Source organism: Silene latifolia, chromosome 6 (assembly GCF_048544455.1).
Source record: "Silene latifolia isolate original U9 population chromosome 6, ASM4854445v1, whole genome shotgun sequence".
NCBI lineage: Eukaryota > Viridiplantae > Streptophyta > Magnoliopsida > Caryophyllales > Caryophyllaceae > Silene > Silene latifolia.
The window spans coordinates 109,242,534-109,269,604 of record NC_133531.1 but is presented as its reverse complement, the minus strand read 5'-3'; positions in this window follow the sequence as shown (position 1 = coordinate 109,269,604).

The following is a 27,071-nucleotide window of genomic DNA, read 5'->3' as shown; positions in this document are numbered from 1 at the left end:
CCTAACCCTCGTGGGGTTATCTTTCCATATGATGGTATCGTAGCCAAATCCAATCTTGTAATTATTTCAGCTGGTATCTGCCTGCTGCCTGCTGCTCCTTGTGTCAGGTCTACCAAGGGAAATCTTCCTTCACCTGTCCTGTTCGCTAGAGTGTTGTACTGCTGCTTTAGGAGATCAATTTGTGCCCAGAGCTCTCTGTCTCTCCTTCTTACCTCAGCATCTGCTCTCCTTTGGTCTTCTCTCATGTTTTCCATAGCTTTCTGAAGATTTTCCACGCCTGCGAGCAGGATTTGCGTGGGACTGGGTGGCGAAGTGACGCCTGAGTTTGATGTTCCTTTGTCTGATCTGATCTGAGTTGAGACAGCAGGGGTCCTGGGAGGTAGAGAGGTTTTTGTTGTCGGTATGATTCTTGAGGTATGTCCGGGAGCCTGCGTGGCCACTGTCGATGTTGGACTTTGGGTAGACGGTGGTGGTGGCGATGGTTGCCTGCCCCCTGACATGGCTTCAGATACTTGCTTTTCCATTGTATATCTAGAATATCAACGATTGACGACCACAATGCCCCACGGTGGGCGCCAAACTGTTTAGGTATTTTTACCCAAGTCGATTAATTGGGGTTAATGTAGTCTATATTCGTTGGTTGAATGTATGCTTGTTCGTACGTCGTCGAGTAAATAGGAAAATAAAGTGCGTAAAGTAAATTGACACGTAAGATTTTGGTGACGCGGAAAACCCAATGTGGGAACAACCGCGGGAGGGACGGTACCCTGCCAAGTATTGCACTATGAGAATTGGAGGGTGATTACAATAGTGACGTTTATACTAATCTTGCTGACGCTAGGCGTCTGGCCTGCAAGATCTCAGATGGGTATATATTTTGTGAGAGATATGCCGTGGTATTGATGTGAATGCGTAGGTGCGGTTCTCTTGAGTATGATCTTGAATGAATGTATGGATGAGTGAATGCCCTTCTTGATTTGCGCCCCTTGGCTATTTATAGGGTAAGAACCTTAGATATGTCTTACCTCGAATATGGAAAGGGAATATTATTTCCATGAGGACTCTTTCCAAACACGGACTCCCTTCCCAATTCTCCTTGATCTCCATGACTTCTCCCTAACTTCTCCCTGACACTTCTTTCCTTAACGCAGGCGCCCTCTATGATGGGCTCTTGGTCTTCCTTAAGCCCGTTTCCCCTTTTCCTGACCGTGGGCTCCCTTCCTCCTTATCACTTCTTTTGTAATCTTTATTTTATCAAATATGCCTTCTTTATTATGCTATTTTTAGCCCAAACAGTTAGCTTTGAACAGGTTTGGTAGATGACGGTTTATGTCGTCATGCTGCCGAAATTTACATAGAAATCACGTAGAACATACATTTGTATATACACACGGCCTGAATTAGTGCAAAACGAATGACTCGAAAGAATGCGAAAATGCAAAAATGCAAAAAATTTGCCGGAAATGGAAATGACCGGACGGTAGGGAGGGGTTACCCCCCAAAAAAGAAAAAAATAGAAACCTATAAGTTAGAAATGAAATGGTTAAAAAAAAAAGAAATAAAAGAAATATATAAGTGAAATATACAAGTTATGAAATGAATTAAATTACAATGAAAATTATGAATATTAAAACAAAAATTATTTCCTAAAACGAAAATATACAAGTGTGTTAGAATGACGGGAATGCTGATATTGCCTCGAAATGCATGCCCGCGGAATTAGGAAACATGGAATATGGTAATATCCACGTATTTACCAAAATAATAATCCGTAGGAATATGAAATTATTCGTCAAGGAATTTAGGAAAGATCCAATGCGGAAAATCACAGAAACCTTGCTGAGGAAGAGGCGCAGCTGCGCCTGTTCCCAGGTGTGTTTGCTCTGGCATATTTTAGGAAACAGAATTTAGTATAAATAGAGACGTCGATAGAGTTTTTATTCACACAATTCTCCCGTCACTTCTTCGTCTAATTACATAAAAGTCTTAATATAGGCACTCATCATGAATAATTTGGAGATTCGCCTAAAAGAGTGAACCAACGAGTTTTCCAACATGGAGAAGTACGACATGGGCGCCTATAATCTTGGATCTTTGTTGAGTTTGAAGCTTATCAAGGTTATCAAACCATTCTTGAATGCTTGTCTTGATTACTGGGACCCGAATTACCATGTTTTTGCTTTCCCCGGAGGCGACATTTGCCCGTTTCCTGAAGAAATTGCTGCGATTGGTGGGTGGGATCCGGAACACTTGCCTGCCATTCCTTCTACTTCGCAAGGGTATAAGAGCAAATTTAGAGACTAGCTTGGATTGACTAGAATTGAGGTGGACCGTTTAGTGACCTCGAAGGGAGTGCGAATGTTTGACTTCATTGACCGATTCATTAACAGGGCCGACCCCACCGTTTCGTATGTTGCTAGGCGAAAGGCATTTGGATTTTGTTTGTTGCATGTGTACGTCCTTCAAGGGCATGTTGATGAAGATTTGAGAGGTGATCCCCGTTTCTTGGGCCTAGTTGAGCAAATGGAGCTGCGCAGGAACCCAGCTTGTTTATGCCTAGGAGAGATCCTGTTGGGCTTGGATAATAGGAAAGCCAATCGTGACCTACCGTACTTGGGAAGTCCCGTTATTCTGCAGATAAAAGAAATTTTTCTCTTTTCTTTTTTTCTTTTTTTTTTCGTTTTTTTTTCGTTTTCTTTTTTTTTCGTTCTTTTTCTTCTTCTGCTTTTTTTTGTTCTTTTTTTTTGTTTGTTTTTTTTGTTGATGTCTAATACCTGCTTTTGGTAGGTTTGGCTTATGGAGCGCCTTCGATTGATCGAGCCCCCAGTTCATGTTCCTTCTTATCATGCTCGTTCGATTGCAATGAGGACCAGGCTGTACATGGTGGACTTCACTCGAGTCTGCAATTATTGGGAGAACAAATTGAAGAGTGATGATGGCCCTTTGATTAGGTGGATCGTACCATGGTGGCACCTTAAATCTGTCACTGGAGTGTCTTCTTTGGATCCTACTCGATCCGTGCGCATTTCCTCGGCTTGGAATTCATGGTGTGCATCTTCCCGGAAAGGCTGATGAGACAGGTTGGACTAAAGCAGACGATCCCGAAGCTTGACACCGTCCCGCAGACTGCCGTGGCGCTTACTACTGAGAGTCGAAGGGAGTGGGCCATTAAATGGGCCCAAAGAAACGTGTGGTTCTTGAACTCTTCTGCTAATGCCTTATGGGTGTCGGATTCTTATCTGCGATGGAGGAAAGCTACTACTCCGGAAGAGCGTGAGAGATTGAGGAAGCGCGACCCCGTTGACTACAAGGTGCGCGAGGTGGAAAAGGAGAAAGAGAAGCATTTGACTGAGGGAGAAGAGGAAGCCGGGTTTCGAGTTGTTCATCCTTCGAAGAAACCGAAGACCTCTCCTATCGTGGATAAAGTGATTGATAAGAATGGGAAGTCTAGGCCTCGAGAAAGACCGTTGGTGATTAGGTCCGAAGTGGCGCAAGAGCGTCCGGCTCGAGGTCGTGACAAGAAGTATGACAAAAATGACAAGGGCAAAGGGAAAATGGAGGAATAGCCCAAGTCTTTATTATTATTTATTATTATTATTATTGTTGTAATAAAAAGGTGGGGTTTTTAGAATCCTAGCCTATTTTTATTTTTATTATGTAACGTATTATTATTACTAGAAAGTGAATGAAATAAAAAAGGTTAATTGGTTATGAAACCGTTGTGATTTTCTATTTATTATTCTTGTCGAATTCCAAATGCAATGCAAATGTCCTTCTATTTACATTTTGAAATAATGGGTTGTATCTTGTGAAGGATTGCCTACGTATTCACTAAGAAAATGAAATCAAACCCTTGCGCGTAGTTCGAGTAAATGTAAAAGAATAATTGTTCTAAGCAAGAGCTTGTAATGAACTTAGAAAATAAGCATGAGCTTTTTACTTACTCTGAAGGTGCAGTTTAGTTTATTCGATGATATGAGGATGACAAATTTGTCAAAATGCAAGAGCAGAGTGACATTAGCTTATTTCAGCTTGGCCAGGGGCCGTTTATTTAGTGCCACAAGAGCGACATGTGAGGTTACGCGAGGCGCGTTTTAGTTCCTATTCTAGGCATAATACCGTTTTAGTTGGTCGAGGTTTGTTGGGTTGGAAAACTCATTCCCATCTAGGTCTGTGATTCTAACCGCACCCCCTGGAAGCATGGACTTGACTAGAAATGGCCCGGCCCAATTAGGTTTGAATTTGCCCCGTGGATCGACAGGTAAAAGAGCTCTAACCGACTTGAGTACCAAGTCTCCTTCCTTAATGTTTCTTGGCTTAACCCTTTTGTTGAAGGCTCGTTTGATACGTGCTTGATATGTTTCGACATTATGCAAGGCGCGTAGCCTACGTTCATCCAGGAGGATGAGTTCTTCATATCTATCCCTCTTCCAATCGGCTTTCGGGATTTGACTTTCGAGTAAGATACGCAAGGATGGTATTTCTAACTCGACTGGTTGTACAGCTTCCATGCCGTAAGTCAAATATAAAGGTGTGGCCCCAGTGGGCGTCCTAACAGATGTGCGATATCCCCACAAAGCAAAGGGTATCTTGCTTTGTCAATCTCGATAGTTGTCAATCATTTTCTTGAGGATTGTGACAATGTTCTTGTTTGCTGCCTCTACTGCGCCATTAGTCAGTGTGGTCTATAGGGCGAAGAGTGGTGATGCCTAATTTTGTACTTGGCTAGCAATTGCTCAGTCTCAGCTTGGAAATGTGATCCATTATCACTAATGATGTCATGTGGGCAACCGTATCGATAGATGATGTTGTTTTGTATGAACTTTGCCACGTTTTTAGCCGTGAGACTAGTGTAGGAAGCCGCTTCTACCCATTTGGTGAAATAGTCGATTGCCACTAGGATGAAATAGTGACCTCCCATTTCGGCTGGGGTTATCTTCCCGATTATATCAATTCCCCAGGCATAAAATGGCCAAGGATGTCATCGTATAGAGCAATGAAGGAGGGACATGTTGTACATTCCCGAAGATTTGGCAATTGTGGCTATGTCTTACGTATTTGATGCAATCGGATTCCATTGTGGTCCAATAATACCCCAAACGTGTGATCTTCTTTGCCATCATGGGCCCACTCATGTGAGGACCACATTCTCCATCGTGGACTTCTTCCATCACTTTCTGTGCCTGTGAATGATCAAGGCAATGTAGGATTACACCAAGAGGTGTTCTTTTGTACAACTCTCCTTGCATGAGAACGTATTGGGAAGCTAGTAGGCGTATAGCACGTTGTCCTCTTTTGTCCATATCCGGTGGATAGGTACCGTCGAGCTTGAAATTTAGGATTTCTTGGAACCAGGGTTCCTGTGCGATTTCCTCTTCGTCGGTGATTTGGTGGACATAAGCTGGCTCTGACCGTCGTTCGATATATAAAGGCATTTCCACCATGTCATCTGGCATTTTAATCAAAGATGCAAGTTTTGCAAGAGCATCTGCAAATTGATTTTCTTCCCGAGGTAGGTGTAGATAGTTCACGTGATCAAAGAATTGGGCAACTTGGTCTATTTTGGCTTGATAAGGTGCTAAGCTTTCGATTCGGATTTTCCAAGATCCCGTAACTTGATTGATGATCAGGGATGAATCCCCATGTACTCGGAGGTTTTTAATGCCTAGGCTCACTGCCGCTTGTATTCCAATGAGACAAGCTTCGTATTCTGCAGCGTTATTTGTCACCTCGAAGTCGAGTTTGACAAAGATTGGTGTATGCTCACCTTCAGGAGAAATGAGCAACACTCATATTCCAAATCCTCTTAAGCTTGATGCCCCATCAAAGTAAAGGTCCTAGGAGTCTACATCAGTTTGGAGTATATCCTCTTCTGGAAATGACCAAGTGTCTATCGTTTGTGCATCGTTGATAGGATTCTCTACAAAGAATTCGGCAATGGCGCGCCCTTTTATAACTTTCAGGGGCACGTATTTGAGATCGAACTCTGAGAGCATCAAAGTCCATCTTGCTAGGCGTCCGTTGAGGACGGGTTTTTCGAAGAGGTATTTGACTGGATCCATTTTGGAGTATATTTTGACGGAGTAGCTAAGCATGTAATGGCGTAGCTTCTTCGTTGCCCACACAAGAGCGAGGCATGTCTTTTCGAGTTGTGAGTATTTGCACTCGTACTCCAAGTACTTCTTACTAAGGTAGTAGATAACCCTTTCTTCTTTTCCTACGGTTTGAGCTAGCATGGCACCCATGGCTGTTTCGGTTATTGTGAGATATAAACCAAGAGGTTGATCCTGTTGAGGTGGCATGAGCATTGGTGGTTTAGCCAATATCTCTTTGATTCGGTCAAATGCCTTTTGACAATCATCATCCCACATAGTGTGGTCCGTTTTCTTGAGCTTCTTGAAGATAGGCTCACAAATCATGGTGAGTTTCGATATGAATCGACTTATATATTGCACTTTTCCCAGGAATCCTCTGACTTCTTTTTCTGTTTGAGGTTGTGGCATTTCGATCAGAGCCTTGATCTTGGAAGGGTCTATTTCTATACCTCGTTGGCTAACGACGTATCCCAGGAGTTTACCCGATGTTACTACGAATGCGCACTTCTGAGGATTGAGCCGCATGTTGAACTTTCGTAGCCTTGCGAAAAATTTGCGAAAGTTTGCAATATGCCCCTCTCTATCCTTGGAATTGACAATCATGTCGTCTACGTATACCTCAAATTCTTTGTGCGTCATGTCATGTAAGAGTGTAGTTGCGGTGCGTTGATATGTAGCTCCGGTGAAGATTAACCCAAATGGCATTACCGTATAGCAATAGGTTCCCCATTGAGTGACGAAGGCGGTCTTATGCATGTCTTCTATGACCATCTTGATTTGGTTATAACCCGCATACCCATCCATGAAGGATAGTAATGCGTGGTCTGCGGTATTGTCCACCAATATGTCGATATGTGGTAAAGGAAAGTCGTCTTTAGGACTTGCTTTGTTTAAGTCCCTAAAATCAACACAAACACGGATTCTCTCATCCTTTTTGGGTACAGGTACTATGTTGGCTACCCAGTCAGAATACTCGGAAACTTTGATGAACCCGGCTTTGAATTGTTTATCGACTTCTTCCTTAATCTTGAGAGCCCATTCCGTTCTCATTCGACGAACCTGGCTTAATCGGGATTCTATGTTCGGCGATATCCCTGTCGATCTCCGGCATGTCTTTGTAGGACCAAGCGAAGACGTCTTTGAACTCGTGTAGGAGGTCTATGAAGTTGGCCCTTTCGGTAGAGCTCAAGGTAGTCCCTATCCTAAGTTCTTGGGGTTCTAATTCGGTTCCTACATTGATGGGTTCGATATTCTCTATTACTTGTCCCCCTTCCCCTTCCTGTAGTATTTCTTTGGCTACGTAGGGAGGTATCTCAATTGAGTTTGGGTAACATCGTAAACAGAATTGCACTCAAGATAACACAAAGAGTAAGCATAACCTGATTTATTCATATTAAAGTTTGAGAAAAGTTGAAACAAAGAAGCCATCTGATCTGTGGTCAGTGCCGATAAAGGGACAGTGGTTGGGACATTTCTCGAACTACTATTACTATTCGAGGCTAAGCTAGGAGAAACAAAGTGAATGGGGATGACGACAGGAGGAGACTCCTTAGTGACTTCTCTAGACTCCGACTCTGACTCCGACTCTGACTCTGACTCAAATTCATCGTCCTCTGGTTCTCCTTTGAACATCTCTCCTTCTCCAGTGGTGAGCTTGAAGAGTCTTCCTTGATTGTTGGTCCACTTGATTGATTTTCTTCATCCTTTCTGCTGACTCGCGTTAGCTTCTGTGATTAACGCGGTGGGGTTAAACTGATCGTCTTGAAGTATCATGGTAATGATCTCATCCTGCACGGCTCTAACAAATCGATCTTCTCCAAACAATAGACTAACAGCTTGTTCGTCTAAGCAAGGTGCTTGACGGGTTTTGACGGTAGGAACCATTTCTGGAGGGATGAAGTAGCAATCGTGAAAGATCTCGATTCCGGCTAGCTTCCTTTCGAGATAATGCCAAGGCTAGGGAAATCCGTGAAAGAGTTCTAGACTTCCTTCCTTAACAAAGTATCCATTTAGGGTAGGGAGATAGGGTCGCATTTGGACTCCTACGTACTTACGGTTTTGAACTTGAGCAAGCATCTCGAGAACTTCCTCTTTGGTGGGTTTGTACCCTAGTCCAACTGGTATCCTTTTTGAGTTGCCTTCCTTGTATGGTGCGAAGGTGTTTCTTCGGATAGGGTTTAAAGACATTCTAGGGAAGTATCCCTGGGATTTGAGTATGTGGTTGACCACTAAGTTGGAGTAGGGATTGTAGTATAAGGGTGCCAATTCGCTTTCTATGACACTTATGCTTTGGAATCCCCCAAGTTCATATACTGGATCTGCAAGGACTTGATTGTTCGACTTCTTTTCGATTATTGCCTTGATGGGTGACGAAGTGATCGTTACCACTTTGCCATTTAGTGGGATCTTGATCTTTTGATGAAGGGTGGATGTCACCGCTTTGGAAGTGTGAATCCAAGGTCTTCCTAGGAGTATGTTGAAGGAAGCTTCAATGTCCACTATTTGGAAGTTAACCTTTCGCTCGATTGGCCTTGTGGCTATGGTTCGGTTAACGAGTCCTACTACCTTTCATCGTGTACCATCATATGCGCGAACACCTTGATTGGTAGGGGTCCAATCCGACTCTTTCATGCCTAATTTGTATGCCGTTTTGAGGGGTATGACGTTGACCGCGGAGCCATCATCTACCAAGGTCATTGGCACATTCTTCTATAGACAAATGACAGTGATGTAAAGAGCCAAGTTGTGACTAGCGCCAAAAGGTGGCAAATCTTCATCTGAGAAAGTAATAGGATTACTTAGCTTTGGTGATTCTTGGAAGACCAAGTTGACTACATATTTGGGTGTGGAGTTATGTGCTACATTTAGTTTAGCCAAAGCTTGCAGTAAAGCTTAGCGATGTGGGAATGAGCTTGCTACTAGTTGCCAGACTGAAAGATCAGCCTTTGTCTTCTGTAATTGCTTGAGCAAATGATCAGTGGAGTCATCTTCATTATCATTTGGTGTGACAACGTTGGTTGGACCGTTTTGAGTAGTGTTTTAATATGGACGCCCCGAACGAGTTAGGTGGTCCACGTCTTGGTCTTCACCATTTTCGACTATTTCCATGACTAGCGAGTGTTCAATGAGATACTCGTCTTCATCGTCATCGGCCCATACTCCATTGATTGTAGCTAGTTCCCTCATTCTCATGATTTCGTCTTCTAATTGCGTGATTTGGTCGACTAGTTTATCAACCACGGCGACTATTTCTTGCATAGTAGCATTTTGAGAGAAGATTAGTGGCACATGTTCTTTAGGTGTTGCGTTGGGGTCATGTAAAGTTGTCACCACATTTTCTAATTCCCAGACTTGCCTATCCACACTCCTTGCCCATGTGATGAAGTCGTAAATGGTAGGGGAGATGGTGGAGTAGAACCCTTCATTCTCGATCGCGTAGATCTCATCTTCAATTGGAGAAATGAGGTGTGAACAATCTAAGGTAGATTCTTCACTTGTGATCACTAGAATCCCAAGAGGGTTCTGAGTGTTGTTGGGTTTACCTCCCGGCGGTATTGGTAGTCGACCGTCCTAGATCATGTCTTCAAGCACATTTTTCAATTTGTAGCATTTTTCTTTGTCATGCCCCTTGCCCCTATGGTATTCACTGTACGAGTTCTCGTCCCAGAATTTAGATTTCTTTTCGGGTTTGGGAGTAGGTCCTATGGGTTGGAGTTTGCCTTGTTTCATTAACCTCTTTAGAGCATTGGAGTAAGTGTCCCCAAGATTTGTGAATTTCCTTGGTGGGGTACTTTTCTTGGATGGCTCGAGAAGGTTAACCTCATCGGTCTTGCTAGTGGAGCCGTATGAACGACTTGTTGAGCCTTGATATCCTCGACCTACCATTTTAGACAAGAGCCCTTTACAGATGTCATCTTCAATCCTTGTTCCTAGTATGGTTAAGTCCTTGAAAGTTTTTATGTTTTGGTACCTTAAATGATTAGCATAGATGGGTTTGAGATTATCCACGAACTTCTCCACAAGGGTAGCCTCATCCGGGCGTTCAACTAGTTGGGTACTAGTCTTCCTCCACCTACTTAGGAAGTCGGTGAATCCTTCTTTGTCATTTTGGGTAAGAACCTCTAGGGTGCGCATGTTAACTTGGATCTCAGCATTATCCGCATATTGCTTAGAAAACTCGATTGCGGCATCTTCCCAAGTGGCGATCTTCTTGTGTTCTAAAGAGTAGAACCATTGCTTTGGGATGGTGTCAAGAGATGAAGGAAAGATCCTTAAGAACATCTCAGGTTTGATGCCTTTGATAGACATGTAATCTTTGAAGGCACGGATGTGGTTCAAAGGGTTTTCGTGCCCCTTGAATTTAGGGATATCCGTCATATTGAAGTTGGTTGGCAATTTGGAATTGACAGCCTCATACTTGCGATTATTCTCCGTATAAATGTCATCCCCTTTAAGATACATCAATTGCTCCTCTAAGTATTGGAGCCTTTTCTCTGCTAAAGTCATTCCCATGGGAGGATTTTCGTCCTTGAGGTCACTCGCGAAGTCACCTACTACTTCACTTTGTTGAGGAGGCAACCTCCCTTCTACGGCGTAGATCTGTCCCTCGATGGTGTCAAGGCGATCATACACTTGGTCTTGGGTAACTTGGATTTGGGCTAGCGCGGCTAGGATTCGATCATTACCATCTTGAAGTTGGTTGAAGTTCACGTCGCTTGTTTCAGGCATCTTGAAAAACTGGATAAGAGATCGATGACGAATCAAAACACGATCGACCATTCTAACACACTTGCTAAGAGAAGAAATGTTTTGACTCGTGAAGTGGGTGTGTGCCACTTGTGTTGAGTGAGCTTTGACGAAAAGACTAAGGTTTGAAAATGTGTATCCTAGTCAACTATAGTGTAGTTGTAGGAGTGGACTCGAAGTGAGGTTTTGAAATGGGCTTGGGCCCGAAATTTGACTCGACAAACGGACAGAGTTTTGACTGGGTTTCTCGCTAATCAATGGCCTTTTCGAAATTTTCATTTAAAAAAGGGTTTTGATTTTTACAAAAATCGTCATGGTTTCGTTTAGAAATGGTGATCACGTAAGGATCAAACATGTATACAAACATTATAACGGGATGCTGAGTGCATTTTAAAAGGTTTTGGTTTAAAGGGTGGGTTGCCATACCGAACAACAAACCCGAAGTCTGTGGAGAGTCTCGTACCAAACAAGAGTAAGGCCGATTCCTAGTCCATTTCCTCAAGTAGTGAAGGTCCTTGATACAAACAAGAGTAAGCATCATGGTATGGATGACGTCAATCGTTATCCATCCTTAGGCTCAAATAAGAATTAGGACCGTTTAGATGGGACGATTGGTTGAGTGGGTTGGGTTGGGCCTAGGAAGGCCGAATAAAACGATCTAGGAAGACCGAGTTATGAAAACCGACAATTGTCTTGTACAAACTATTCCCTAACCTTGTTCAAGTTTCAACCTTTTGGCTACACGTAAGTGTATTTTCCCTAGCGGAGTCGCCACACTGTGGACAATGGGCCCACGGGGGCGCTTGGGAGGAGAACAAGCGTTTGCATTTTGTGGAGTCGCCACCAATTTATTGTGGAAAATTGGAAACCGTTCGAATACCTCGTGCCATGTCAAGACACAAAGTAGAGACATGAACACCAAGCAATCGTTACCCTTAGCATTCTATGTCTAGAATGACTCTCGGGGATGCCAATGAACACGGATGTTCACAGAGATCTGGAGTAAGGGGTGAGGGTACGTATTAGGAAGCTCTTTTGATCGAACACCTAATCCCGCCCGCCTCGATAGCGGCCTCTACTAATGATTAGGGAAATTGTCCATACTCGATATATTGTCGATCATATGCATGCAATGCAACACCCAAGTTTTAATCCTAACATGTGAAGATTAGACTAAGTCGGTTAACACGTAATTTAGCATACAATTAATGTCGAAGTACGATTTAGTGCTCAATTACATGTGAAGGCATACAAATGATACAAGAAACATGACAAATACAATAAACAAAATTACAATAATGAAAATTACAATAATTACATTGGGTTCATTGATTTATGCCGAAAATACCTTTAAAACGGATAATTTGAGAAAAAGAATAAAAGAAAGAATTAACGAACAGATCAGTAGGCGATAATACGATTAATAGTCAATTATACGTAAAATAATTAATTAGGTCAAGGCAGAACGGAAGTTCAGAGGTAAAAATCAACCTGGAACAGCGCAAAGCGAGATGCGCCCTTTGAAGAGAGCGCAGCGATTCTTCGCGTCTGTTCCAAGGGTGAATTCTGGCTGTGAAGCCGGAACTGCAAATCGTTAATGTAAATTGGTGAATTTAAATGATTAATTACGATATTTACTCGGATGGAAGTGATTATCAGGTTATTTACATGTGATTGATGGTCACAAAAGCAATAAAACATGGATGAGACGGATGCAAACGAATTATTTACATGGATGAACGATTGATTAGTGACATGGGTGAACAAAATAAGTTAAACATGATGAATTAATGACAAATTAATGACGAATATGACAATAGACAGATGAAAATATATCAAGAATCGAATTCCAGAAACCCGATATGAACGAATCGAATTCCCACAACTCGTATTGATTTTAATGACAAAAACCCGCAAATATTGGATTACTTGGGATTTAAGTCGGATTTAACGATGAATTAGACGTATTAATGATGATGGTTTATGTACATGCGAAATCATTATGCTACCGTATCAAAGAATTAAGGAAAACAAATGAAAACGAATAAAAGTTGACGAATTACAGAGGACGAAGGAAGAAGAAAGGAAGCAGGAATTGCGGCAGCCTCACGAAGAGGCGCAGCAAATCGCTGCGCTCCTTCAAGAGGCGCAGCGATTCTTTGCGTCCTTTCTCGACGGTTTGTCTTCTGGAAATCCGTAAAAAAGGGTTTTACACGAGCTTTTAGAAATCGGTTTTAAGAGGTGTTTTCGACATAAACCTTACATTAATGATACAAAAAGGTAAATAACAATAATAAAAAGAGAGATTTACACTCTCAGACTTACATGGTTGACGAAACGAGATGAACTAAGTTTACGATTAGTGATGCTCGACTCGAATGTAGACGAAAGTGCCCTCGTAAGAGGAAAACAATTAAGATTAATTAAGTTGATTAGTTGTGGAGTTGGTCAAATTGGTCGGTCATGCAAACGAGGCTGGTACTCAGAAGGATCTGAGCTTACGTGGTCGAATGTTCAAGTACGTAGATGCCAAAAAGTAAGAACAAAGGTCTAGAATGCAAAGGGAGAAGAAAAGGGCGGACACTCGCGTGAGAAATATGAGGAGCGAAGGCTCCTATTTATACTAATCACGTGAAGGAATAGGGTTTTCGGAGAGACTTTGGAAGTGAATCTCGGAAAGATATGAAAAAGATACGAAAATACGCAGAAAAGGACCTGGGAAGAAGTGCAGCAGTCACTGCGTCTCTTGGAAGAAGCGCGGCACCTGCTGCGTCTGTTCCCAAGTGGTTTCCTCCTGCGGAAGAAAAATTTCCGTGTTTAAGTTATGGAATAACGGGATAATTTGGTTTTCCTTAATATTTTGTATGAATATTATGGGAAATTGTTTACCAAAGATTAAAAGATTGTGAAATATTTATAAAATATGGAATAGAAATATCCGGAACATTCCTGAACATTCTGACTCGGGATTTAACGGTTATCAGAAAATGAAGACGGTTTTAGGCCCGGACTCCAAATGTACTCTCATTACTGTCAAAACGACTGTATCGGTGCGTAGATGACAACTATGAGGTAGACATTAGTGTTTGAGCAATCACTTGACGATAAACTTACGAACTGTCACAAATCGTTCCGCGCACCAAACATGCGGCCCAATCATCACCGGGTGGTTTGCGAGAGGTGCATAAATGAGGTATCTACAAAATCCTGCAGACAGGGTCAGCGCCGGCTGAACTAGAAGATGCAGGATGTTGTGATGGCTGAGGTAATGAAGTTGCTCGACGCAGGTATTATCTATTCCGTTGGCCATTCTAAATGGGTGAGTCCAGTGCAGGTAGTCCCGAAGAAAGGAGGGACTACTGTGGTTAAGAATGATAAGAATTAGTTAATACCCACTCGAGTATTGACTGGTTGGCAGATGTGTATAGATTACAGACAGCTTAATGCCGCCACCAAGAAAGATCACTTTCCTCTTCCTTTTATTGATCAAATGGTAGAAAGTTTAGCTTCTCATAAGTTTTTCTGCTATTTAGACGGGTATTCAGGGTTCTTTCAGATCCCTATTCACCCAGACGATCAAGCTAAGACTATATTTACTTGTCCTTAAGGCGTGTTTGCTTATCGCAGGATGCCTTTTGGTTTATGTAATGCCCCTGCCACCTTTCAAAGGTGCATGATGGGGATATTTTCAGAGTTTATCGAGTCTATTATGGAAGTTTTCATGGACGATTTCAGTGTTTATGGAAGTGATTTTTCTAACTGTCTGTCTAACCTTGATAAAGTGTTGCAGCGCTGCATCGAGGTTAATCTCGTGATTAACTGGGAGAAGTGCCATTTCATGGTCAACGAGGGAGTTGTCTTAGGGCACTTTGTTTCTGATAGGGGAATAGAGGTTGATAAAGCAAAGGTGGAAGTGATTCAGCAATTACCACCTCCTGTTAATGTTAAGGGGGTGAGGAGTTTCCTTGGCCACGCCGGCTTTTATCGTCGGTTTATTAAGGATTTCTCAAAAATTGCTAAACCACTTACACAACTGCTACTTAAGGATGCCCCTTTTGTGTTTACTGACGAGTTTCTTTCTGCTTTTCACAGGTTAAAGCAGGCTTTAGTCTCTGCGCCGATCATACTGACCTCCATTTCGGGACTTGCCATTTGAGATAATGTGTGATGCCAGTGACTATGCACTAGGAGCGGTGCTAGGCCAACGGAAAGACAAAGCCTTAAACGCAATCTACTATGCGAGCCGAACTCTGGATGAGGCTCAAGTGAAGTACACTACCACTGAAAAAGAGCTGCTAGTTGTAGTTTATGCCTTAGAGAAGTTTCGTTCTTATTTGATTGGGTCAGAAGTTACTGTTTTTACTGACCATGCAGCTTTGAGGCACCTCCTTGCTAAGAAGGAGGCTAATCCACGACTATTGAGATGGATACTCCTTCTTCAGGAGTTTGATTTGCAGATTAAGGATAAGAAAGGAGCTGAGAACGTTGTAGCTGATCATCTGTCGCGACAGAAAGGGGAAGATTCTCTACCTATTGATGACTCTTTCCCTGACGATACTTTATTTGCTGTTTTATCGTCTATTGTTAACCAAGAGCCTTGGTATGCAGATATAGCTAACTTCGTTGTCGGTGGCAAGTGCGCTTTGACCTTTCTCATCGCCAGAGGAAGCGTTTTTGTATAACGCTAAGCGTATTTTCGGGATGATACTTATTTATTTAAGGAATATGCGACGGTCTCTACTGGACGGTGTATTCCCAGATGGGAGGCCAAAGTAGTCTGGAAGGCTTTCACTCCTCTCCCTATGGTGGTCACCACGGTCCATCGCGCACCGTGGCTAAGGTACTTCGATCTGGTTTTTCTTGGCCTTCTTTGTTTCGATGCTAAGTCTTTTGTTTGACTTGTGATGCTTGCCAACGATCGGGGAACATTTCAAAGGGACATGAGATGCCGCAAAATGGTATCTTAGAGGTTGAGGTTTTCGATGTCCGGGGCATTGATTTCCAAGGACCGTTCCTGTCTAGTAAAGGTAACGGTACATTTTAGTGGTCATGAGATTATGTGTCGAAATGGGTTGAGGCAATTGCCTCACCTCATTGTGATGCCAAGATCATGATAAAAATGTTTAAAAAGGTCATATTTCCCCGATTTGGTGTCCTTAGGGTCGTCATTAGTGATGGGGGAGTGCACTTTAAAGAAAAGAAACTAACTTCTATTCTGTCTAAAGTTGGTGTCCAACACCGGCGTGGTTTGGGGTATCATCCCCAAACTAGTGGTCAGGTTGAGGTCTCTAATCGCGAGTTGAAAGAGATCTTGTCTAAGGTAGTTTCTAAATCACGGAAGGACTGAAGTCTCAAATTAGAAGACACATTATTGGCCTACAGGACTGCCTTTAAGACACCAATTGGTGCATCACCTTATAGGCTAGTTTATGGGAAATCATGTCACTTACCTGTTGAATTGGAATGTAAGGCTTGGTGGGCAATTCGTGAGCTTAACTTTGATCCTAAGTTGTGTGGTCAGAATCGTCTTTTGCAGCTAGATGAGTTGGAAGAATTTAGGCTGAATGCCTATGATAGCTCGCGCATTTATAAAGAAAAGACGAAGAGATGGCATGACAAAAGAATTCTACCTCGGGAGTTTCATGTTGGGCAAAAAGGTCTTTCTTTGTTTAATGCCCGATGCGATTGTTTCTGGCAAGTCAAGTCCGGTGGAGTGGTCCTTATACGGTGACGGCCGTTACCAAATTTAGATCCGTGGAGCTCGAAGATTCCGAAGGAAGTAGGTTCAAGGTGAATGGGCAATATGTGAAGCATTATCACGAGGCAAAGGAAGCAGACAATCGTGTTGAAGTCTTGTACTTCGACGAGCTAGATGCGCCAGTTAATTGATGCCAGAAAGGTCATGCGGGACCTCTTAAACCTGCGCTCTCCGGGAGGCAACCCGGATTATTTTATTGTACTTTTGTTGAACTTTTATTTTTCTTTAGCTTTTTGCTGAACTTTAGACGCTGTTTTATGCACCCTTTATATTTTCCTTGCGTTTGATGCATGTTCTGCAGGCACAGTCACTCGATCGAGTAGTTTTTCTACTCGATCGAGCACTTTTGGGCTGAGATTCACTCGATCGAGTGATATATATACTCGATCGACAAGCTGCATAATCACGATTACTCGATCGAGTGATTATTTTACTTGATCGAGTCCTTCCAGACACTAGTTCACTCGATCGAGCTATTTCAAACTACTCGATCGAGTAGTTTCATCTTCCAGCTGCTACTTTACGTTTATTGAGCCACTGCCTGACTTGTTTTGACCTCCCATGTTCATGGTCGGTTTGGGGAGGTCCCTCTTTATGACGTTTTGTAAGTATTCCGACTCCACTTATTCTTTTCTCCTCAGTTTGCATTTCTTTCCTTATTTTTGGTGCAATGAGGGCATTGTACGGTTTGATTTGGGGAGGTATGCATCCATATCTGTGTCTGCATGTTTTCTTGCATTTTTGCTTGCTTGCACGTTTCATTATTTTCGCATGCATTGTCGTTTTTAATTCAAAAATTCAAAAATTTTCACGTTTAATTTGAGTCGGAACGTTTGAACTTTGACGCTACATTGAATCCTTACCTTAGCCTTGCATTTTCTTGACATTTAGTTGGCATGACTATGTGCATGATCTACGAGTTTTTGCTTCTCTCTTATCTGAACAAATAGACTTGACTCACTTACCGGCAAGCTACATTACATTCTGAGGTTAGAGCTTTATAAACTGGTGACATTCATGACCGGTTTCATTTAGGATGTGAGTAGTACTCTCTTTAAGACATGTAACATCAATTTGCATAAGCATGAGTCTAGTCTTATTAATACCTGTATGCATTCGGTCTGTCGATGGTGACACATGTTAGGAGGGGCAGTTCCCTTTTATTTCATTCTACCCATGAGCCCCACATAGCCAAATTGCCTTTTTATCCTATTAGCTACTACCTATAATATTTCCTGTAACACCCCGTATTTTATTAAGTTGGATAAAATTCTTTTAATTGCTATTTTGAATTTAATTACATCATTTAACGATTTATATATTTATGCTTAGCTAATTAATTAATTTCATCATAATTCGATACGTTAATTTTAATAATCATTAATAAGTTTATTTAAAGTTAGTTTGAGTTTATTGAAATTAGTTCGAGTTTATTTATTTAATAATTTCCGTTTCTTTACGAGTCCTTATGAAAGTTGTTTTAAGTAAACTCGAGATGGATTTTGGGAACAAAACCGTCCAATTAGCTATTTTGAGCTTATTTCACTAAATTAGCAATTTTTATTAATATCCGTTAGTTTTGTAAAAATCGCTAATAATTCCGATTCAAGCTGATATTGTATTATTTACGTTAACTAGCTGAGTTTATTTTATTTTCACTCATTAAATTTATTTATTATTGATTCCGTTTTATTCCTGAAACTTTTACTTAAATCGGTTAAATTTAACTCAAAGCGGTTTTAATAACGATCGAAGTTTCTTAACGACGAAGAAACGTACGTATAATAAATAGCGGCTGTTTCTTTGCCTCATTTCTTCATCCCTTCACGTCTTCTTCTTCCCTTCTTTGTTCTTCTTTTCCTTCGTTTTAATTTTGATCTTCAAAATTGATCGATGTCTTTCCGTTTGTCATCCGTTTTCAACTATTTTTGTTCCATAGCGCTCCTTTCGTCGTTCTCGTCAATCCGTTGTAAGTAAAATTCATTTTTGTCATGTATTTTTACAAACCCATTTATATTTTCAGCTTTATTTATGATAAGACGGTTGTATGTACTAAAATAGACGGTCAGTAGAAGATTAAAAGGTAACGATAACGGATTACTCGATATTACTTGTAAAATATGTTTATTTCGAATCTTTGGTTAGTCTGTTTTATAATTGAGACGGTGTATAATTATATATAGGGATCCTTATGGATGTTAATTAGTCGGTTGTATAGTTGAGACGGTGTATTACGATATGTGGAGATGATTGAGACGGTGTATACCGACCTCAGGGATCATTTGGGATGCTAGCTAGTAAGTGGTATATTTAAGACGGTGTATCTTTGACATGTATGGATTGTTTTGGGTGATAATTGGTGTGTTTTATAGTTGAGACGGTGTATCCTGACATGTAGGGATTGTTTTGGGTGATTTGGACTCGTGTTGGGGCGATTTTTGTAGTCTTTAGGGTCTTTTTTTGTGTTGCTTTATACTTGTGGATTTCCGCTCTAAAACCGCTTTAAATGCTGACTTAGTTGGCTCAGCTAGGACTGTTTTTAGGCGCGAGAATGGAGTCTTAAGGGGACGATTGGTACTCTGTTTTGGGCAGGGACGAGAGCTGTCATCGTGGGTTTTCACTTTGCATTTGAGGACTGGAGTTGGGGTCGAATTTAGGCATCTTTTGGGTTCTGTTTTGGGTGATTTTGGGTCGAGGTTATGAAGTAGGGTGAAGGGTGGCTATGGGTAGTCGGGTGGTGGTCGTGTCGGACTCCTAGTGGCCTGGCCGTGGCCTAGCTAAGTCACGAGTTTGAGGCCATGTGTAGTTAGTGGTTAGGCCGAGTTTGAGGTTGTCATAATAACTTTTGAGCCGTGTCCATAAATTGTTTTGACGCTAGTTTGGTTTATTTAAAATATAATTAAATTAATTTCCGTCTCATATCTTATATAAAGATAATTCGTTAATATCGTCCTTTCACATAATTATTTTAGGTGGCTCATATGTGGTTGAAGATGAAGAGTAATTTTGGGTTTTAGAAGCTTTCTCAAGTTATTACTTGTCTCTTTGCTAGCGTAAGGTAACTATTCCGAGTTACTCGACGAATTAATGTCACATTAGTAGTTGATGTTGTGTTGTTGTTTGATAAGTGTTTAGGTGATTGATAATGTTTTACTTTCGTTTTTCACATGATAGAAATTGGAAATAGCATGAGAATTATATTGTGATAAATTTTATGATTTGGGCCAAAGTAGGCAAAGACTCTGAGCTGGGCCAGATTGACCAAACGAGTTTGGTCAAACTAGGTTAAACCGGTCAGCCTCGATTTGACCGATGACCCGTCGCGGGACTCGGGTCGAGGGTTTGTCTTTGAGGTGAGATTAGTTATTATTGGAAATTTTATGTTATGTCTTGATATTTGTAATTATCATTTCACATGTTGGTTGTTGGATGAATTGGCTGCCTTATACTTCAGTCTTATTGCCTCTTTGCCATTTTAGCTTGTTCTCATGAATTATGAAATTAACGGTTAGCTGGAATTTGGATTATTATTGATAATGGAGATATTGTTGGATTGTCAGCTGAATTGGGTATCCTACTTGTCTTGTGTGGTGTGGGCTAAAGTATTCAATTTGGGACTAGTGGGACTAGGTCTAGGTGAGTATTTGGCCTTCATCATAGATAGGTCATTATAGTCTTTGACGAGTGTATGTTCATTGCTTAATAGCCTCTGTGTTCCTGACTTGGTGGGTTTATATCCAAGTTGGGGCATGACCTCGTTACTTATTTTGATAGTAAGTGGTCAGCTTAAGTACTAGCCAACCCTTTGGTGGACTCCTTAGGGTACTCACTTTGTTTTAGAAAAATTGTGGGTCTTGGGTGCGGTGGTGTGTATCCGCATGTCTAAGTCTGTGATTTTAGGCTAGGGTTGTGTTGTGTCTTGGCCATGTTTTGATAGAACCTCGAGCCAAGATACCGGTTCGATTACCTTCCCTACCTCGTGGTATAGACTCGAGTTCTGAGTGACTATTGACGGGACTAAGAACTTATGCCTGTCTTTGATATATTGCCCTTTCTTGTTTGATGATTCTATGAATCATAGAAGGTGAGATGCAAGCCGGCTATGGTTGATAGAGTTTGGATTCCTGGATGTTATGTGATTCACATGATAGTGTAGTATGAGTCGGTCTAGTATTCACATGCTAGGACTATGTGTTGTTATATTGTTGTTCACATGATAAGCACGATTGTCTAGCATCTATATGCTAAGGCATTGTGTAATTCGTATTCATATTCTTATGTTTACATGTTATATTAATTATGACATTTCGTGGCTGGGAGAAGTCGGAGTTACTCCCCACTGACTGTGGCTTTCGTATTTGTATAAAATGCGAATGACAGGTAGGTGATGCATATATGGGGTACATGGACGAGCTAGCGAGCAAAGTAACCTTGGAACCTAGATTAACTTTATTATATTGTGACCCTTAAATATTTTTATGTCACATACATTTTAGGGACATATGTCTCCCTCTTTACATTTGGTTGTATAATTTGCTATCCGCGACTTTAGCGATGGTTATGTTATGAAACTTCTAGTTAGACCTTGTATGTTTGACACCTTCCAATTTGGATATCTTTATAACAGGTTCAGGTTTTAAAAATTACAGGTTTTTAACCAAATGAACCTATTACAAACACATCCATGCAGTTTTATTCTAGAATTACGTGTTTACTTTTCCGCGATAAATGAGGGTGTCACATTTCCTACCCTAGCCGAACTAGTAATGAGTAGCTGTTTAGAATGCTTTGTTGCAGTTTGGTTATTTTTATTTGAATTCAGAAGATGGTGGAAGAATTGAAGGGAATGAAAGAAAAAAATGATGGATGAAAAGAAAGAAAAAAAAAAGAAAAAGAGAAGAAAATAGTGAAAGAAAAAATGGAATACGAAAAAGAAAAAAGAAAGAAAAATCACGTGCGAAAAGGAAAAAAAAAAGAAATTGTATAATGATTTTCACTCCCATGTCTAATTTACATCTTATGGGGAGTTGACAAGTTTTTGGTGTTTCGTGAGTTGAGTGCATGAAATTTGCACTGTTTTGTTTTGTTATATTGAGTACGAAGTTGGGATGCAGTTCATATTTGGATTCGTTGTTGCTAGCCTGGCTATTAACCCCACATATCCAAATTCATCTTAGCCCCTTCTTACCCATTACCTCACTTACCTAAATGTAGAGACTTTATTCATGTTAACTGCATACATGTTCTTATAGGTCGAGTTAGGTGAGTGTCCTTACTTCTTTCTATCTTTCACATATATACTCACCTTGTGCCTAAATCTGAGTGATGAGCGACCCGTGAGAGTCCGATATCTTTTGAGTCTTGCAAGGTCGACGGTTCAGTAAGTTTGAAACATTGATTTAACTCGTTTGCACTTATCATTTGCCACTCTGTTAGTGGTTGCATTAAACTGGTTTTGGTGGGTGATTTGTAGCTGATGTGTTGGTCTCGTTCCACTGTTTATTCTTAGTTGCATTCATAGTTTGCTTGGGGACAAGCAAAGGTTTGGTTTGGGGAGATTTGAAGCGTGTATTTTATATAAGGTTTTTACCTCATTTTTACACGCATTTCTGTATTATTTATGTAGCATCTGGCTACAAATACCCCCGAATATTCTACTTTGGTTCGTTTTATGTAAATTGCAGGAATAAACCAAAGAGGACCTAAATCGAGCCTAAATTCGTTCCATTTTCATACATTTATGGAGAACAAGGAGCCTGAGCTTGGAATCTATCACTTTGAGGACGCGCGAGCTAGTTTCGGAAGGTGTTTAGTGCCTAAACGTACCAAGATAGCTCGATCGAGTAGATTTTCTACTCGATCGAATGCTTTATATACTGAGGTTACTCGATCGAGCAGTCCTAGTATTCAATCAAGTAGGCATTGCAAGGAGTTACTCGATCGAGTGGTTTATTTCCACTCGATCGAGGTGTTCGGCGCTTAGTTACTCGATCGAGTGGTTTATTTCCACTCGATCGAGTGGTTTTTCTTTAAAGAGTTTTTCCGCCTATTTTCGTATGGGCTTTTGTAATTTAGTTATGGATTAGGTTAGAGGAGGATTTTCGTATGCTACTAATACAGTAGACTGCGTAACTCTCCTCATTCACTTTTACTCTCCTCATTCACTTTTACTCTATCATTTCCTACTGTTTCTTGGATTTTGCTCTTTTTCTACCCTTTTTCTACTCAAATTCAGATTTGTGATCGGTATTATTATTCCTTCTTAATTTCTTAATCTTAATTGTTGCTTTATTTCTTTCTCTCCTTTATTGTTATCATCTCTATCCTATTCAATTTCTATTAGCTTTGTTAGTATGTTTAGTTTCAATTGTCTATACGTTATTGTTGTTGATTCAATAGTGATGCATAGCTAATTTCCCTCTGTTAAGACTAAGGGGATCCATGATTATGAAGGGATAGTAATCGATTTATTAGGTTAATGCTTGTGTAGTCTTTGTTGTTAATTGCTGCATTTATCTGTATTTGTTTAATTGAGTCGACGCAATTAGGCATTTATATCGTACTAAGCCTTGACCTGGACCGAAAGGTTGGAAAGGGTGAGACTCGTAGTGAACATTAGGGCATTATAGTGAGGGCGAAAGCTAAGCTATTTGTGCTTTAGGGCGAATTGAGACCGAAAGGAGATATTCACTGCTCCTTAGACTATACTTGCACTGACCTGAACCTAGATTACTTGACTGAATGATCATGGTGAACCGTCTGTCTTAGCTGCTATCTGCTTAATCCTTTTTCTCTGCTTTATTCTCTTCCTTACCCTCACCAGTTTAGAACAAACAATCGATTAAAACCCCCCAATTTGGTTACCGTGCCGAACTTAGACAAAGCTGACATTTTCCCATCTCCCTGTGGAGATCGACCCGACTTCCCTAGCTATATTAGTTAGAGCCAGTTGGTTATTTTTGATAGGTATACGACTGTCCTGTCAGTATTACAGGTATGATCCTCTGGCTGATCCATACACATATCACAGATGCTATTCTGAATAATGCCAAATCAAAGTAGTCTATCCTTAGTCATTAACCTCCCTTGGATAGCCAGCCATCCAATAAACGAGTGCTTGGGCAAGTTGAGTCTGTTCCAAATAACTAGACCTGGCAAAAGTATACCGAACCCGAAATACCGATCGAAAATACCTGAATCCACACCTGACCGTATACCCGAAAGGTATAACTGAACTTCACCCCAAAACCTGAATCGACCTGAATTGATTCGAAATCAAACCGAATTTGTAATATCCGAAATAGACCCAAGATCGAATGAACCCGAACTGTTTCATCCTGAATTATTTTAATCCGAACTGATATATACCTGAACTGATTTCAACCCGTACATTGATGACAAAAACCCAACATTGAAACCCGAAATGACTCGAATGTACCTTGGCGTCAGATTTAGGGTGTCTTTTTGTACATGTGTCTCAACCCTTTAACGTCAATGAATTAATATTATATCGTAGTTATACAAAAAATATTATTTATTACTTTTTAAAAAAAATTATTCGTATTATATCCAATCTTTTGAATAAAGACCTAATCGCTTGACATTCGATCCGATGACCTGAATCGAATCTCATCTGCTCTGATATTGACCCGACTCGAACCTTATTTGCACCGATATTGACCCAACTCGAACCTGAAGCGACCCAAAACATCTACAACCGATTAAAAGTGAAAACTGAATGCAACTTGAATTGAACCGAACTGAAATCGAAAAAAAAGATAAACCGAAATAACCCGATCTGAAAGAACCCGAACCGAAACTGATACGATTGACCCGTTTGCCACCTCTACAAATAACTGGGTGCCATGGAACCTTAGTGTGATCTCCTTGCAACCAAGAGTACCCCACAGAGATAGTATATCTCCCTGTATTAGTACTCCACTGGCCATTACAATAGGCAGCCTTGAACTGATCCTTGACCTAGCATATTTTTCTCCATGTCCAGCTAGAACTTGCAGTAGGAACATAATCTAACCAGTTATGACCTTTAATATACATGTGATTCACCTATCTAATCCACAAATGACCAGCCTTCTCTACTAGCCACCATACATATTTGCCAAGCATTATTACATTCCATAGCTTGCAATTTATAATACCAAGCCCACTGATAAGGCTAAAGTCATATCACCAAATCAAAATAAAACTATCTCAAGACTAACAAGAATATCTAGTAGTAAGACAGGTATCGAATCCACAGGGAGGCGGTAATAGTTAGTTTGCAAATATTTAAATTGTCTAAAGGTAACCGTTTTCTTGGGGGGTTGTTTTGTTTGTTATCTAACCAACTAATTGCGAGTAATTAAAAAAAGAGTTTAAAACAATACTATTAAAAGTCTAGGATTTCCGGTTCACTAGGTCAATTATATGGGGTCTCTTAATCAATTGCTAGATCTGTCAAGCTGTCTAAGGTCACAAGATCGGTCGATTCTATTATGACCTTTAGATCGATTCTAACATGCGGTCGCTATAATTAGATACAATCTATTTGATTATCGCAGCCTATATTAATTCTAACCCGGTCGGTGAAAGGATTAATTCGCTACACTAATTAACAACTCAGGCCTAAGTTAATTAACTAGAATAAGAACAATAATCAAACGACAACTTATATGATTTCTCTAGCAATTAATCAATTTCCCCTTTCTAATCAACCTAGATCCCCTTTATCCTAGATGAAGAATTAGCTACTCATAAATCGAAATAAATAAATATAGATAATAATTGAATGCATAATTAAAATAAAGAGAAGGGAAAGAAAAACTTAGTCTTGAATTAAACTTGAAAGGCAAGAACATGAAACTTAAGAACAAATATTGGCCGAAGCCGTCACAAGTCAAAGGGTACGTACACCATTGGAAATTAGTAAGTTTATATAGTCTAATACTAAAGCCTACGTACGTAATACAAACGTCTCAAAAGGGCAGGATCAAAAGCCCACCATTGAACTCACGTGCCCAAAGCTCTTGGCTTTCAATCCTACTTACAACATAATTAATAGCCCAATTTTTGTTTCCAAGCAAACCCACCATTAAGCTCATATAGTCTTTGAGTTTGTATCATGCGAGATACCTTGCTACGGGTTTCAAACATTTGGGCTTCAGAGGTAGACTAGCTTCTTAGCCCGTGTAGCTCATTTGCATCTTTTAGTACAAAATACTCACCTCCTGCAAATAATTATATAAAATCGTAGTAAAGCGCAAAGGAAGTAAATATAATACAAAACATACTAAAAATGCCGGAAATTAGTGTAATATTACGAGGGATAAGTATATAAAATATAGGTAAAATAATGAGTTATCACCCACCAAACTTCTTGTCAGTGCAAACCTTATTCCAAGCCACAGGAGATGTTTTGTGAAAATCTTCAGATCCACTCCATAGGTAGTTCCTACAGATAAGCTCAATTCTATTCATCACTCTAATGGGAATGATAAAAATACGAGACCAAATACCGTGGAGTTGAGATAGCACAGCTTGAACAAGCACAAGTCGACCTGCATAGCTGAGCTTTCTAGCACCCCATCCACGTATTATCATCACCACCCTCTCAACAAGTCTGGAACAGTCCCTCACTGCCATTCTCTTATAAGAAATGGGGATGCCAAGATACCTGAAAGAGAAGTGCCCCTCTCTGAACCCTGAGACTCCCATAAAAAACTAGCTATCCTCATTACTCATACCATTAAAATAAATGTCAAACTTCTCTCTATTCATTACCCGATCAGAAGCCCTAGAAAATGTGGCAAAAGCTCTTAGAATGGTGTAGATAGAATGCTTGTCCCCCTGCAAAACATTAGTAGATCATCTGCAAAGCACAGATAAGTCAGACTAAGTGCTCTACACAGAGGGTGGTAGTTGAACTCCATAGTGTTTGTCACTTAGGTCAAAATCCTACTAAGGTATTCCATGCTAAGGGTAAATAATAAAGGTGACATGGGATCAACTTGTCTGATCCCTCTCTTGTCTTAGAAATAACCAAAGTTGGAGCCATTAAGAGAAAGAGTAAACCAAGAAGTTGTGATGCACTCCATTATCCACTGAATCATCTGATGAGGGAATTCCAGAGCATACGACATTTGTCTAATGAATTCCCACTCAACTGAGTCATATGCCTTCTTGAGGTCCACCTTCATCTAACACCTAGGTGAGCATGCTTTTCTCTTGTATAGTCTAACCAAGTCATGTCAAATCAGGATGTTATCAACAATGTCCCTCCCTTTTAAAAAAGCACTCTGATTCTCACTAACTATATCAGGCAGTACATAGGCTAATATAGCACATATCACTTTAGATATAACCTTATAGACCACATTGCAACAAGCAATAGGTCTAAAGTCAGCCACATTCAGAGGTCTTTCCTTCTTAGGAATTAAGGTCAGAGTGGTAGAGTTTACTTGCTTAAGCATTTT